This window comes from Pelecanus crispus, chromosome 10, assembly GCF_030463565.1.
Source record: "Pelecanus crispus isolate bPelCri1 chromosome 10, bPelCri1.pri, whole genome shotgun sequence".
Taxonomy (NCBI): Eukaryota; Metazoa; Chordata; class Aves; order Pelecaniformes; family Pelecanidae; genus Pelecanus; species Pelecanus crispus.
This window is the reverse complement of record NC_134652.1, coordinates 13,857,898-13,871,183: the sequence shown is the minus strand read 5'-3', so window position 1 is coordinate 13,871,183 and position 13,286 is coordinate 13,857,898. Positions and strand designations below refer to the sequence as shown.

General features: G+C 41.5%; 1 protein-coding gene across 1 annotated transcript in view; it reads left to right on the top strand.

The window, feature by feature from the left end:
- The window catches only part of SORCS3 (sortilin related VPS10 domain containing receptor 3), a 316,586-nt gene that overhangs the window by 262,742 nt on the left and 40,558 nt on the right, over positions 1 to 13,286 (top strand). The window lies entirely within an intron of this gene.

Sequence of the window (13,286 nt, the reverse complement as noted above, 5' to 3'; positions counted from 1 at the left end):
GGCCCAAGAACAGGCCAGGATCTGAGTTTAACAACCAGGGGGGAGAGGGAACTTTTTAAGTTCAAAGGCATCTTCAAAGAGTCATCTGACCTCTTGCACAAAGCAGATCAGAGCACTCTGTTCTGGGATTCTGAACAAAGCAAGGACTAGATGCACTGCCTTTGTTGCTTGCAGAGATGCCTGTATTTTCTCTGAGCTGGCTGGAACAGCTTTCTGAAAAGGATCAGAAAGCAAGGTGGCTAAGATGCCTTAGACTGAGGCACTCCTGCAAAGCATATCTGCAGTGGCATGAAGGAGTGCCTTATGGTTAATCACATCAGACATTGTTGCAGCACTCCAACTCAGGGGCAGGAGATAGACTATCTTTGCTTTTCCTGCTTTCTGCACCTGCACCTGAAGTTCCTGCAGATTTTCACTACTTGCAAGAGACAGCAGATTCACACCCAGTATATTTTCTTCTAGGCTTCAGTCCATATGCCTACTTATGTAGCAGAAATGTGTAGGTGGATTTCATTGCCGGTGTCACAGGTAGTGACAGACTGAGAGTAGACTGCTGGGTATGCTTGTCACCAGTTTCTGAGGAAGCTTGGATCAGATAACAGTTGTGTGTCTCTGGCATTTCTGCTAGTGATTTGAATTTATTCCAACTGGGTTGCGTTATTTGTGTTGGTATGCCTTTCAAAATCCAGACCTACATCAGCCTTACACAAACAGAAGTGACTATGTGGTCAGGAGCGGTCTGTAGCTGCAGTGGAGGTCACCTTAGCTGCAAGAAAGGGACTGGGGGAAAATCCTCTTCTTGCAAAGCGTTATTTGAGCTGGCTTCTTTGCCATCTATGCTGTGACAGATGAAGTGTCTTAGTGCTGTAGTCTTGGGAGGATCAGGAAGGTGTAGCCAACTCCTGTATAGCTCATCTATATCTCCTGTGCTAAAGTGTCCTAGGAAGGCCAGGCTAAGTAATTATGTTTATCCCTTATGCCTATAAAGCATAGGAGCTGCACACTTAAGTTTGTTTCCCAAACAGCGCTGGGGCAGAATGAGGCAGCCTCTGTGTCTATGTCACAGACAGCTGTTGTATTTTTTATTGGAGTAGAGGTTGTATCAGTTCTGGTAGGGGTGCTAGTTTTTCCTTTACCCCAAAACCATGCCTTGGCTTTGGCTTTTTCTTCATAAAAGTAGAGTACTTGTTTGTGTAGAAGAATATATCTGTGCATCTGCTGCCTTGCTATCTGCAAGTATTGCCCCTATTTCTGCAAGGAGCAAAACACAACAGCATATGATATACCTGTGAGCCTTTTCACAAGACTGCTGTGAGGATCCTGTTGGGGAAATATATGCCAATCCACAGCTAAAGATTAGACCCTGCATTCTGTTCACTCTATGCATTTTTCTCCAAATGCAGCAATAACGTGTCACTTTCTGTGTTGGTTAATGTGGTATTTTTCTGTGAAATTCTATGTGCAATATGTATCACTTTCCAACCACACACACATGCAGACATACACACACACGTGCAGAGAGACAGATCTGAGCTCAAATAAATCTGCACATCAGCACCTTCATTAAAATCAATGGAGCTAATCGGTTTCAACTAGCTGTGGATTTAGCCCATTTACTTTATAAATCAATGCAGTTTTCTTTTGAGATGAAAGATGCATTTTAAATCTAAGGTTATTGTTACTTATATCTCTGTAGTTTTCTGATGGAGAATGTAGGAAGTGAGTTATCTTACTGAATAACGTGTATCAGCTTTGTTGAGAGCTGACTCTTTTTAAATCTTTTCAGGCGTACTATTATTATTGTTGCTATTGTTATTGTTTTTATTATTACTGTCATCATGAGCAATTTTTAAGACTATTCTTAATAGTCTGTAAGAGCCATACAAAGAAATTTCACATGATACTTGCCATAAATGTTTAGAGAAATTCCGATCCACAGCATTAAAGGAACTGAGGAAGAAAGACCATTTATAAAACCCGTATGCCAACCATTTCTATGCAGATCACTTAGGTATTTCTCACAATGAGAATTTTAGTGAACTCATCTATAAGGGCAGTGTAGAATCATGCTGAGCTTGTGGAAGCTTTGGCTGAGAAGAAATCAATGCGTTTCTATTGCCACTGGCCATTCTCTGAACCAAGATAACACATGGTGGTTGGAGGTATGTGGAATTTGTGTTTGCGGGTAGAAATCCCAATGATTTCAAGAAGCTGATGAGAGGAGCACAATGGTTTGGTGCTCAGTATATCCCAACTGAGGATGGGATCAGTGGGAGCTCTTAGAGTAGAAGCAGGGCTGAGACAGAGACCAAGGCTGTGCTCATATTTATGTACTATCAAACTTGGTGGGTTCATGGCTTTTAAAAATTTGTCTTTCACCCTGGAAAATAGAAAATATTTCATCTAGCAATCTCAGCTGATTCCTGGTAGGGAAAATTTCTTCCATTGATTTGCATCAAAGTGGTCTGTGCTCAACTACTTCTGAAAAATAATAATCTGAGGGGAATGTGTATTAAATAGTTATTGTGCTCCAATTATTATTAACATATTGCATTATTAACAATATTACCATAATACTATCTTATTAAAAATGGTGTATCAGTAGAATGACTGTTTTTCCCAACCTTCACTTTGTGGCACATCCTGTGAGTGGGCTCTCTGGGCTGTAGGAAGCAGCAACAATTTTAGCACAGATTTCATACCACTTCATGGCTGTTATGTGAGCAGTTGCAGTTATCTCTCTGTATTGTTTAAGCATCCTAGGCTTTTTGGATCTTCTGTGTTTTGTGCTGTGTATATGTGTCTTAAGACAGTCCTAAAGAATTTACCAGTGTGGTAAAATCTGTAGATTTGCATGTAGGGGTATTATATGATTCTGAATATTTTGGTATACTTTGAATTGGGAGCTGCTTTTAGTGGGGATTGGACAAGATGACTTGCAGAGGTCAGTTCCAACCTAAATTAGTCTGTGATTTTGTTATTTCATATGGCTATAAGGGTGCAAGAATTAATTATTTCCTTACAAGTATAGCTGAGTGGGTTCCGCTAAGAATGTAGTTTTGTGACACACAGGGAAGTACCACGAGACTATGTGAGCTGGTTTAACTTGGAGCTACTGCCTAACCAAGGTCAATCCACTCTCCCTTCCCCCATTCCTGGCTGACCATCCACTTCTGCAGTTCCTTTCACTGTTCTTTTGACACTCATCTCATTTGACAAGATGGTCAGTTCAGCTCCGTTAGTGTCACAGTACTTCAAGAGATGTGTACCAATGCACATTGCAGTGTTTGACGAAGGTGTGAGGGAAACAGCTGTAGAAAACAAAGGGTCCTTTAGGAAAATAACTCAAATGCTTAAGGGCAACAGTTAGGCACATTCTTAGGTGACCCAATGTGTGCCTAGAAAACACTAGTCTTTGAAATCTGCAGTTTTCTATCTTTTGTCCTGTAGGCCTCGCTGGCGATGGCGTATATGTTTTAATGGTTTCACGTTCTAATGGGTCAGCTCTAACATTTCTGTGTTGACAAGCCATAGGCACAGAATGTTACTTGCCTGAGGTAGTCCACCAGGGAAAAGGAATCAGATTGTATTCCCCTTCTAGTTGATTGTGATATATCCAAACAGAAGCAGTATTTGCTTGAGAGAATTGCTAGTCTGTACCATTCAAATCAGAGACAAGATGTTTTTGTGAGTCCAGAGAAGGGCTTTATGTTGTTCCAGCTCTGACTCATAATTATTACCCCTGCCACTTCATCTCCTGTGCTAAGCATCTCTCCAAACCTACATAAAGAGAAATAACCTGTTTGCTTCACAGCCGTGCAGAGCTTTGCTGTCATTTTAGTAGACTCATTATACATGTGTGTGTGCAGACACTTATTTATAGATGGGGATCATTAAGTTTGTCTGTGCTGATAAATATATATTTATGAAGACACACCCACGTGTGTGTATATAAATATATATACATTTCTATGTATGTATACTTAATGATCCATATATATCTGTGTATGCATCATTGAACCTTAACGTTTTCAGTGAGAGGATTTAATACAAGCTGGTCTGCCAACATCGCTGTGACTGCTGCCCTTGGCTATGTGTATGTTAGAAAATGTTCCTGGTTGTAAAGGAATACATTATGAGCCCTGGCCCTTTCTAACACCTTCTCATTTACATGGCCATGCAGCTTTGCCAGAGATGAAGTGGGAACATTTTTTTTTTCTAGGAGACCCATAAAATTACTGGCAATCCATCACTGGGTAACAGAAGAGTGGGGCAGAATGAATAAGTAATTGAGAAATGCTGGAAAACATTAGATGGAGGCCATGAGAGTTTTGAGGTGAGAAAGAGAGCATTAAGAGCACAGGCCATAGTGAGGCAGACCAGAATTCCCTCTAGCTCAGTTCCATGCTCCAACAGTGACAAGTAGAGGATGCTAACAATATATATCAAAAAAAGAAAAAAATTGTGATTCCCTTGTACACTTTTCTCATTTACAGAGATTTGCAAATAAGGGACTTTCTTGGCCAAACATAGTATTCTTTGTATTTCTATGACATTCATGATTTTTTCTGGTTTTTGAGGGTTTTTTCCTCTAAATACCTTTAAAAATTTAGCAGGCACATTATCATGTGGCCAGGAGTTCCATGAGTTAACTCTTATTCTGAAGAACTGACTGACTTGTGGAACATATCAGCAAAGTATGTACAGGTATGAAGGCAATGTGGACAGATTCTGATTAGCACTCAGCAGAGATTCAGCAGATTGAGTATGAGAAAGGGGCAACAGCTCCTAGGTCCAAGCTCCCACTGAGTTCAAAATTACATGGGACCCAAGAGTCATTTTCCTGTCACTTTCTGATGAGGTGATTATCATCTTTCCTCTTTAAGCAAGGCAACCTTCACTGCCTTCTGCTCAAGTCTTGCTGTCACATTTAAAAGCAGATACAGGAAAGAAAATTACAAGCTGACACAACGTCCTTGAAAGATTCTGCCCCTTTGCTTAGGGGTACAGAGCTTCGGATCTGCTGCCTCTGAGTGGTTGTGCCAAGAAAAGTTAGGCGAAAACAGAGAGGTGATAGAAAATAATGCCTTTGCTGGGATGTGGTCAGAGGAGCTAGCCTTCTCCCTGCTGGGCCAGCCTTCGCCTTCCATAGCTGGCGCCCAAGCTAGCAATCTCAGCAAATGAGAGAAGAGGTGAGCAGAGGGCAAAAACACCAAGAGATTGTTTTTCCTAGAAGGAATTGAAGTTCTTGTCCAACACGCATAAAGAAAAGACACAGACACAGTGTTCCTGTGGCCCAGCAGAGACCTTCAAACTCTCCTGCCATCAATCTGGTCTCTTTTCACTTCACTCTGCTTGAGAAAAAGAGAAAGAAGCTGTTGGAAAAAAAGACAGACTTCTGCTGCTACTGCTGAGCTCAACAGAGGATTTGGTGAAAAGGGAATCTGGAGGAAAGATTTCACCAGAGGTCTGTAGAAAGCTAAATCCAGCTTGCAGCTTCCAGTGCAGAAAACAGAAGGGATCATGTACGGGGCTGTTGTGGTGAAGGATTCAGAACGCTGTTCTTATTTATCTTCATTTCTTTTGGGAACCAGAAAAGACCAGCCAAACTGTGCATACTCTCAGGCCTCCCAAACCTGTCGTTTTTTTGACAGATTGGAGGGCAGGTTTCAAAACGTGGTTTATCCAAATTGCATAGGTACCATTAGATACCTAGAAAGGACTGGTAGGTTGCAATTGCTGTCCGCATTATGGTTTTGTCTTGCATTTCAATTTTCCTTTCTTTTTGTGTTTATTGCAATATCTGTTTGTGGTGCAACCAGCTTGATTATTGACTATGGATTTTACTGCAAAGCTCTGGTCTGCCCTTGTGAGTACATTGCACTGTCCTCACTCACGGGGCTGTGCAAACTGCCTTACGTAGACCTACATAAGGCCTCTTCAGAATAGAATCCATGAATTGAAATGCATCTGTGAAAATAATGACTGCACACAGAAAGAAAAGTAAAATTTAGAACTTGATCTGAGAACAAAAATTACAAATATAATTATGAAGTTAGGAAACCAAAATGATTGAGATGATATTGGCATTTGCTGTAGTGAGCTGCATTCCTGTATCACCTGATCTAATTTCAAAACCTTCTCGAAGTAATGAATAGCTGGGACTTTGTGAGAAAATGATCAATCTGCTAATGTCATCAAATGACTTTACAATGGACAAGAAAATGTGTGTTATAGAATTCCCATTTTATCACAACAGATGAACATTTTATACCCTGGAGTAAGACAGTTGATTACCCATATCATTATCTTTGTTTGCAAGACTTAAAAACATTATTAACAATCACAGATTAATCAGTGTCACTTCCTCCACCCATGTCCCTCCCTGCCAGAGGAGTACTCTATTAGTTAGCCTTTGGATTTCTGCATGAATTCACCTAACAGCCCACAGAGGCACAATATTGATTGTGCTGCTGATACTTGCAGTATGAGCTGAGGACTTTCTGTGGCACCTGAACAGACAAATCAAGTGATGAGAACATCTGCTTAGAGTAATCTTTTTCAGACAGCATTGTGTGATTTATTGGGCCTTAGGAAGAGGATGTCGGTGATCTGAGATCAGTTCCCAGCAGCTGTGCCATGTACTCGGAAGATTCCTGGCAGAATCTATAACACATGGAGAAGGCATTGGGCTCTGTGACATGTATTGTCTATCTTTGGCTTTCTGGGCCAAACATTACTCTCATTGGAGTCAAGTGTTATTTATGGACAGTAGATCAAATATTATGCTAAAGAAATCAACATTGTTAGTCATATTCTGGAGGTAGGGAAATTGAGGCAGAACAAGGGACATGCCGATGGCCAATCACTCAGCAGGCTGTCATGGGGAAAGCTTGGCATTAAATCAGGTCTCCTGAGCATGGAGTGCACAGCCAGGGGTAGGGTGCTGTGCACCCATAATTCCTCAGAGTCTTTTGCCTTTCCATTAGAGCAAGCCATGAAATATTCTGGTGCCCTGATCCCACCAGCCTTTGGGGGACTGAGAAACCATATGGCCTCAGCACCTTTTCAGCTCAGCCTGGCCCTGATCCTGCACAGAGCAGATGGTGGTACAGCACACCAGCTTTTCTGGGAGCTGGGAAGGCACAGTGCTGGGTTGGCTGCAGAGTTCACTCTAACAGATTTTTCATCATTGGGCTGCAGTGAGTGGTGGAGAGCAGCTCTCCAGAGCAGCCACACTATAGTTTGAGGCATCTCACATACTTCAGGTAGTGCTAGAAGCCTTTATTCCTAAGGAGAGCTTGTCCTCATTTGATCATTGTACATAGTTTTCTTGTTTCATGATACCTTTGACCCAAACCTGTGAAAATTCCCCCACTACAGCTGGTCAGCCACCTCCTCACGCTGTTGCCCAGCCAGGTACAGATCTCATCCCCTTTTCTGAGCTGCCTTCTCTCTGGTACCTTGTGCCAGGCAAAGCTTGTCACCCTGATCCACCACAAACTGTCCCTGTCACATGTGTTTGGAGCTTACGTGTTCTGAGCAATGGCTTCCACATTTGTGTTGGACATTTCTGTTTGGAAATCTGCTGATTCATAGGATGAAAGATTGAAATGACAACATGCTGTGTTACCCAGCTTCTGGCAAAGGGGCAGCACCTGCCCCTGTTGGGAACTGAAGACCTGCTAGTGGAGGAGACACTCAGATTGCTGATACCTGCCAGTATATTTTCTAGAAGAGGGAGGCAGCATCTTCAGCTTTCAAAGCTGTCAGCAACTAGTTGTCTTTCATAAGTGCTTCGAAGAAGAGAGAGAACACTTCTGAAAAACAGCATTAAAAATTAATGTGTTTTCCCATCCCCCTTCCCAGGTGTCTCACACTCCCTTTCATGTTGCTGGGATTTCTTTTGAAGCAATTGTCATGTAAAGTGGTTTGGGAACATTGGCAATAAATTTTTTAGGGACCAGATTTCAAAAGGTTTGGTTTGTCATTCACTAAGTTCTTATTTTGATAGCACTTTGTATTAAAAAAAAAAAAAAAACAACCCTGTCTCCCCCATTGCCTTGTGCATTATTTGTGCAGCTAATGGAGAAATCAAGCCCAAGCTCTAGGGCTGCGTCATAATTATATGTTCTGCAGATTACTTACTAATTGCACTTGGCATTACTTACTAACTAAAAGATCATGCTATACCATGTCATTTGCAGTGGTTTTCCTCTTCTGCTGGCACTTTAAAGGAAGTGCCCATTGAGCTGATGAATAATCCCAGGACTGTTTTCCAAAGCTGAGGGAAAAGGGTCTGCCATGATTGCACTGCAGGATTTTTATTGCAAGATTTTGGTTTTTTCTCTGTATTCCCAGAAACTCTTCCCCTGCCCTATCCATCCCTCCTGACCTGGAATCTGACAGTGGTGCAGCTTTCCATGAATAGTTCAATATGGATTGCTAGTCTGTGAATCTGGCCAACATTTTGAATTTCTCTTCTGTGGAGAATCTCCATGTCATGACATTCAGTTTCACTTGGAGGTGGAAATAAACCACTTCCTTCAGATTTCATCTGCATGAGAAATTCTGTGAAATTCTCATTTGACCCTTCCGCTTGGGAAACAGAATACAGACCAAGAATTTCTTGAACAAATTTGTCATCATGCAAGCTGCTGTCTGCTGTTGGTATATTCTTAGTAGTAGAATAAGGTCTTATAGCTGAGATGGTCTATGGGAATTACACTAATTTGCACCAGCTGAAAATCTAGATCCAAAGGGATGGTATGTTTTATTTGGAAGAAAATATCTTCTTCCTAGAAAAAATTGCCCTTTTTCTTTCTCTCTATCCACTGACAGAAGTACAGCAGCTCTGAATCATCACCCAGTTGCCCTCAGGCTACTGTTCCTAGTTAACAGGTCAGCCAAAAGCAACTGAATTAAAAGCTCCAAAGTGGCTTTTAAAGACCATATTTATTGTTTAGGGAAAAAAATTAGACAGTATTTTTTGTTGGCAATTGCCTGCCTTTCCAGTGTCATCTTTCATCTTTTATGTTTCCTTTGTTTCCAGTCTCTAGCTCCCTGCATCATCTTGCCAGTCATGAGGCAGTGTAACTCTCACTCTCCCTAATTGCTGATCTGTGTCTCTTTCAATTAGGTTCTGCTTCCTTGTGTCCGTCCCTTTCCATCCAATTTCCATGTAACCAGTGACCTCCTTTAATGCTAACTTCATCTAAAACCTAATAATAAACAATCGGGAGGTTACACAGCCCATTTGGTTTTCTCTAAGTCATGATTTATGTTTAATTCATGGCAAAATAGCTCATCTCTCACTCCCCATTCATAAAACCTAACCCTGCTGGCACAATTTGCAACTGTTCCATTGCTGCTTGTGTGTTTTTGGCCCTAGCAGCTCAGCCTGCACATAGAAGCTAGTCTTGCTTTACTGCTACTTTCTTACACACAGATGGCTTCAGATCCAGGTTTCATAACAGGCCCTCTTTTTGTGTGCAGTCATCAGCATTTTCTTTCATTGTCTCAAAAGCTATAAATGTCAACAAGTGACGGAGGTGTGTTTATGTACCAAGTCCTTCTGTAAGTGTGTGCACTGACCCAGGATCTCTAGCATAGGTTCACCATTTTCGCAGGTGATGTAGGACCAGGGTAACCTGGCTAGTGGGGAGAAAAATCCAAACCAAATCAAGGCAATTATGGACATGAGAGAACCTTGTAGAGGACACAGTTGATCCTCAGCTAGACCTAATACATTTGGCTGGGTCTTGGCTCTTTCTGTTAGGCCATTCCCTGACCTCTGGTCTATGTGACCCAGCACTCTGGATCAGAGGAAATCTCAGTGACTGGTTTGTGTTGCCTCTATGTATTCATGCCATGTTGATGTTGAACTAATCAGTTCACCTGGAGCGTGGAGCACTGGGGTATGAAGTACAAAAACCAGCAGCAAACCCCAACTCAGACCTGACTAGGCTTCTTAGCTCCATCTCAGTGCTGGTTGTATTAGTGCTAGAATAGGTCTCGCAGAAGAGCTTTATTCTCCAGGCTTGCCAAGAGCCACAGGAATGGAAATGCAGAGCTTAGACGTGCAGACTGAGCAATCGCTCAGGTCTACATCTATGTATCATGCCCAAATGTTAAATGGCTTCAGCGTTCATGAGAGCAAACCAGCCACATTTGAATAGCTCTGGTCCTTGACTTTTGCACTGATGGGTCCAAGCTGATGCTGCACAGACCTACTGTGGGTGACCCAGGGTCAGCCCATCTGATACCTATTCTAGATGCTTGTAGAGAGGAACTCTCCAGTCTGTGCTATGCCACTACATTGGCGGTGGCATTGACCAAGCCCTGCTCTTGAAACCATGACTGGTGATACTTGCTGGGAAGGGAGGTTGGCCATGGATACTTGGTTAGCTCTTAAAATTGCAGCAATAGCAACATGTGCTTCTCTTTGCTGGACATCAAAGAGAGAGTGAGCACCTTCAGTTGTGGTGAATTAACCACTCAGTGCTCCTGCAGCTGTGATTGCCCAGATCTGGGGCTCCCCCTGGTTTTGCTGAGATAACTTCATCCCCTCCAGTGGACTAGAAAAAAACCAACACATTTTTTTTCTGCCAGGAGGTGGTTCCTCCAGACTGTGTTTCATAGCACTTCTTGAGTCTGCCCCTTAAATAGCTACTTCTGGCACTGCCTGTTAGAGGCACAGATGTAAAGAAAGAGGGATTTTGACTGGAATCAAAGGGCAATCTTGCTTCACTTTCTCCCTCTCTGCGTTCCCACAACAAAAGCACAGATTCAGGTCAGCTGAAACATTTACTGATTTGGGTGATTTTAGCATTGGCCTTTTTTTGCTTGCTAAGACACTACCTCTGCAAGCGCTTTTCTTTTACAATGAGAGAGGAACAAAAAAGCAAGGTTGGTTTCAGGCTTTCCTAAATGAAATGGTCTATTTATGATGACACTGCAATTAGCTTTTCCTTCAGCATTATCAGTTAAAGTATATATTTGGCTCTCTTTGTATCTGGTTTTCTGTTGATCCATCCATCTGTCTGCTTGTGTAGTTCATCTCAAAAGGTGCAGTCTATTAAGTATATGTATATTTTTTGCTTTTATTTTTAGATATTCAAAATGCTTAAAATGTAAACAGTCTATTCTGTAGGGCCTAATCTTGTTAAAATCTGACTTCAGAGGCCCCCAGGGTACTTTGTGAGAAGGAAAATGAGGTACCTTTTCATCTCTCTCACCTTGTTGATGGCCATTGAAGGAAAAATGCTTCAGAATGAAGTGTACATTTGATGTTTTGTGTAGTGAAGATGGCCTTATCAGCTGCTTCCTTCCTTTGTATCTTCAGTCATCTGTCTCACTGATGGGCACAGCTGAGGACAGGAGGCATTACCAGAGACTTTGATGGTTATCTCTCCATACATGCAAAGGAGCTAGGCTGACTGGTGAAGATAAAATTCCTCCGTCTATATCCAGACCAGACCAGCCAAGTACAGACAGCTTCAATGCCTGCTTGCTCCACATAATGTTCTGCCAGTTTACTTCAGAAATTATAGAAGGGGACTTGATTTAAGCATGAGAAGACATTTCTATTTCCACGGTTGGGCAGCTCATCTGAAATTGTCAGCAGGGATAGATCCAGATGGATACAGCTGATGCCTTTCCTGTGAGCCATACAGGAGCTATTACTTGAGAAGATCCATTTCTCATACCCTAGGCAGGGATAGGGATTGAATCTATGGACCAGAGGTGGATGAGCTGTTATCTTGTGACCCTCAGTTCATTCTGTTCACCTGTCAGGAATGAGCAGTATTGAATTACATAAAAAGCACAACTATCAACAATGCAAGGAATGCTAAGGCAAAAGCAATGCAATTTGACAAAAGAACACCGTATAAATGTAAAAAGCCTTTTAAATTGTTTCTGTACAAGGTTATCCAGAGTATATACTGCATTTGTAAGTTATTGTGTATTTAAAAAATTAATGAAAGATATAATTATAGTAGCATTACCAATGACCTTTTCCAAAATGACTCCATCATGAATCTGTAAGCATTTCAGAATTGTTTTCCAAGTTCCTAGTCATTTTTTTGCAAATTAATGACATCCAGCCCTGGCAATAAAAGCCTTGCCTTGTTTCTCCAAAGAAGGGATTGGGAAGCATTTTCTGGTTTCCTAGCAATGGTTTCACTGTGAGTTATGCATAGAGCCAGCTGAGAAGATGCTGTCCTATTAACTAAGTTTTTATGTGGAATTTTAACTGCTTACTCTGAGGGACAGAACAAAATCTATCCTAAAGCCTGTAAATTACCATTCCATGGCTTAGGCTGGAGAACCTTTGTTAAATTGAGCTTAGTCAGAAAACTGACTCTGTCTAAATGCCATCTGGGCTCTTGTTATTTATTGCTTCTCAAGGACTTCCAGATCAGACTGCTTAGATGGAGAAACTCAAAACATAGTTTTTGTGTTGGTTTCCCAGAGTTGGACCTTGAAAACCCAGCTCTCTTGTCTTCTATAACTGCAACAAGCAATTAAGAGCTTTCAGTTAACCATGGTAGACAAAGTTATTGAGGCAAAATTTATATTGCATTATGTCCCCTTTTCCCCTGTATAGTCTTGAGGTTAGCTATATTTATTAAAAAATTCACTTCCCTAATTTAGTGGGCAGAGAAAGTAAATGAGAAAAAAACGCACATTGGAATCGGAATAGAAAAATGAGAAGGTATTTTCAAAGGAATGTGGGGACTCACCAGCTGAATAGGGAAAAATATACTCCCACTAATCCCTTTTTTACATCTCTTTCCTCGGGACTTTTCTAAAAGTGATAGATATAAAAAAAAAAAAAAAAAAAAAAGAGAAAAAACACACTTCAGGCTGCTGAGGTAATGAGCATGCAAGATTTTTTCCATCTTCAGCCAACAAGAAATTGTTATCTCCTGTACACTGTCTTCTGTCTTGACTTTTACAGCTCTTCTAGATCAGCTACACTGGATACAGAAATCCAGATGTATGTACTGGAGCACTTGAGGCTAAGCACTTGTTGATAGCTGAACACTAGCAAGTTTAAGATGTTGCAGCTCTTTGCTGTCTGCCCAATTCTCTCTGGCCTGGCTGCCCCAAAACAGATAGAGTGGAGAAGGTTCATGTGCATGCGCCTTAGTCACTATGGAAAAATATCCAGTGATGTATTTCACAAAAATGATGAAAACAGGGTTCAGCTGCAATACCTGATTTTGTCGAGTCAAGGTTTGTTCCCTGTGATGGTTTGTTTAGCCCATTTTTAATTCCAC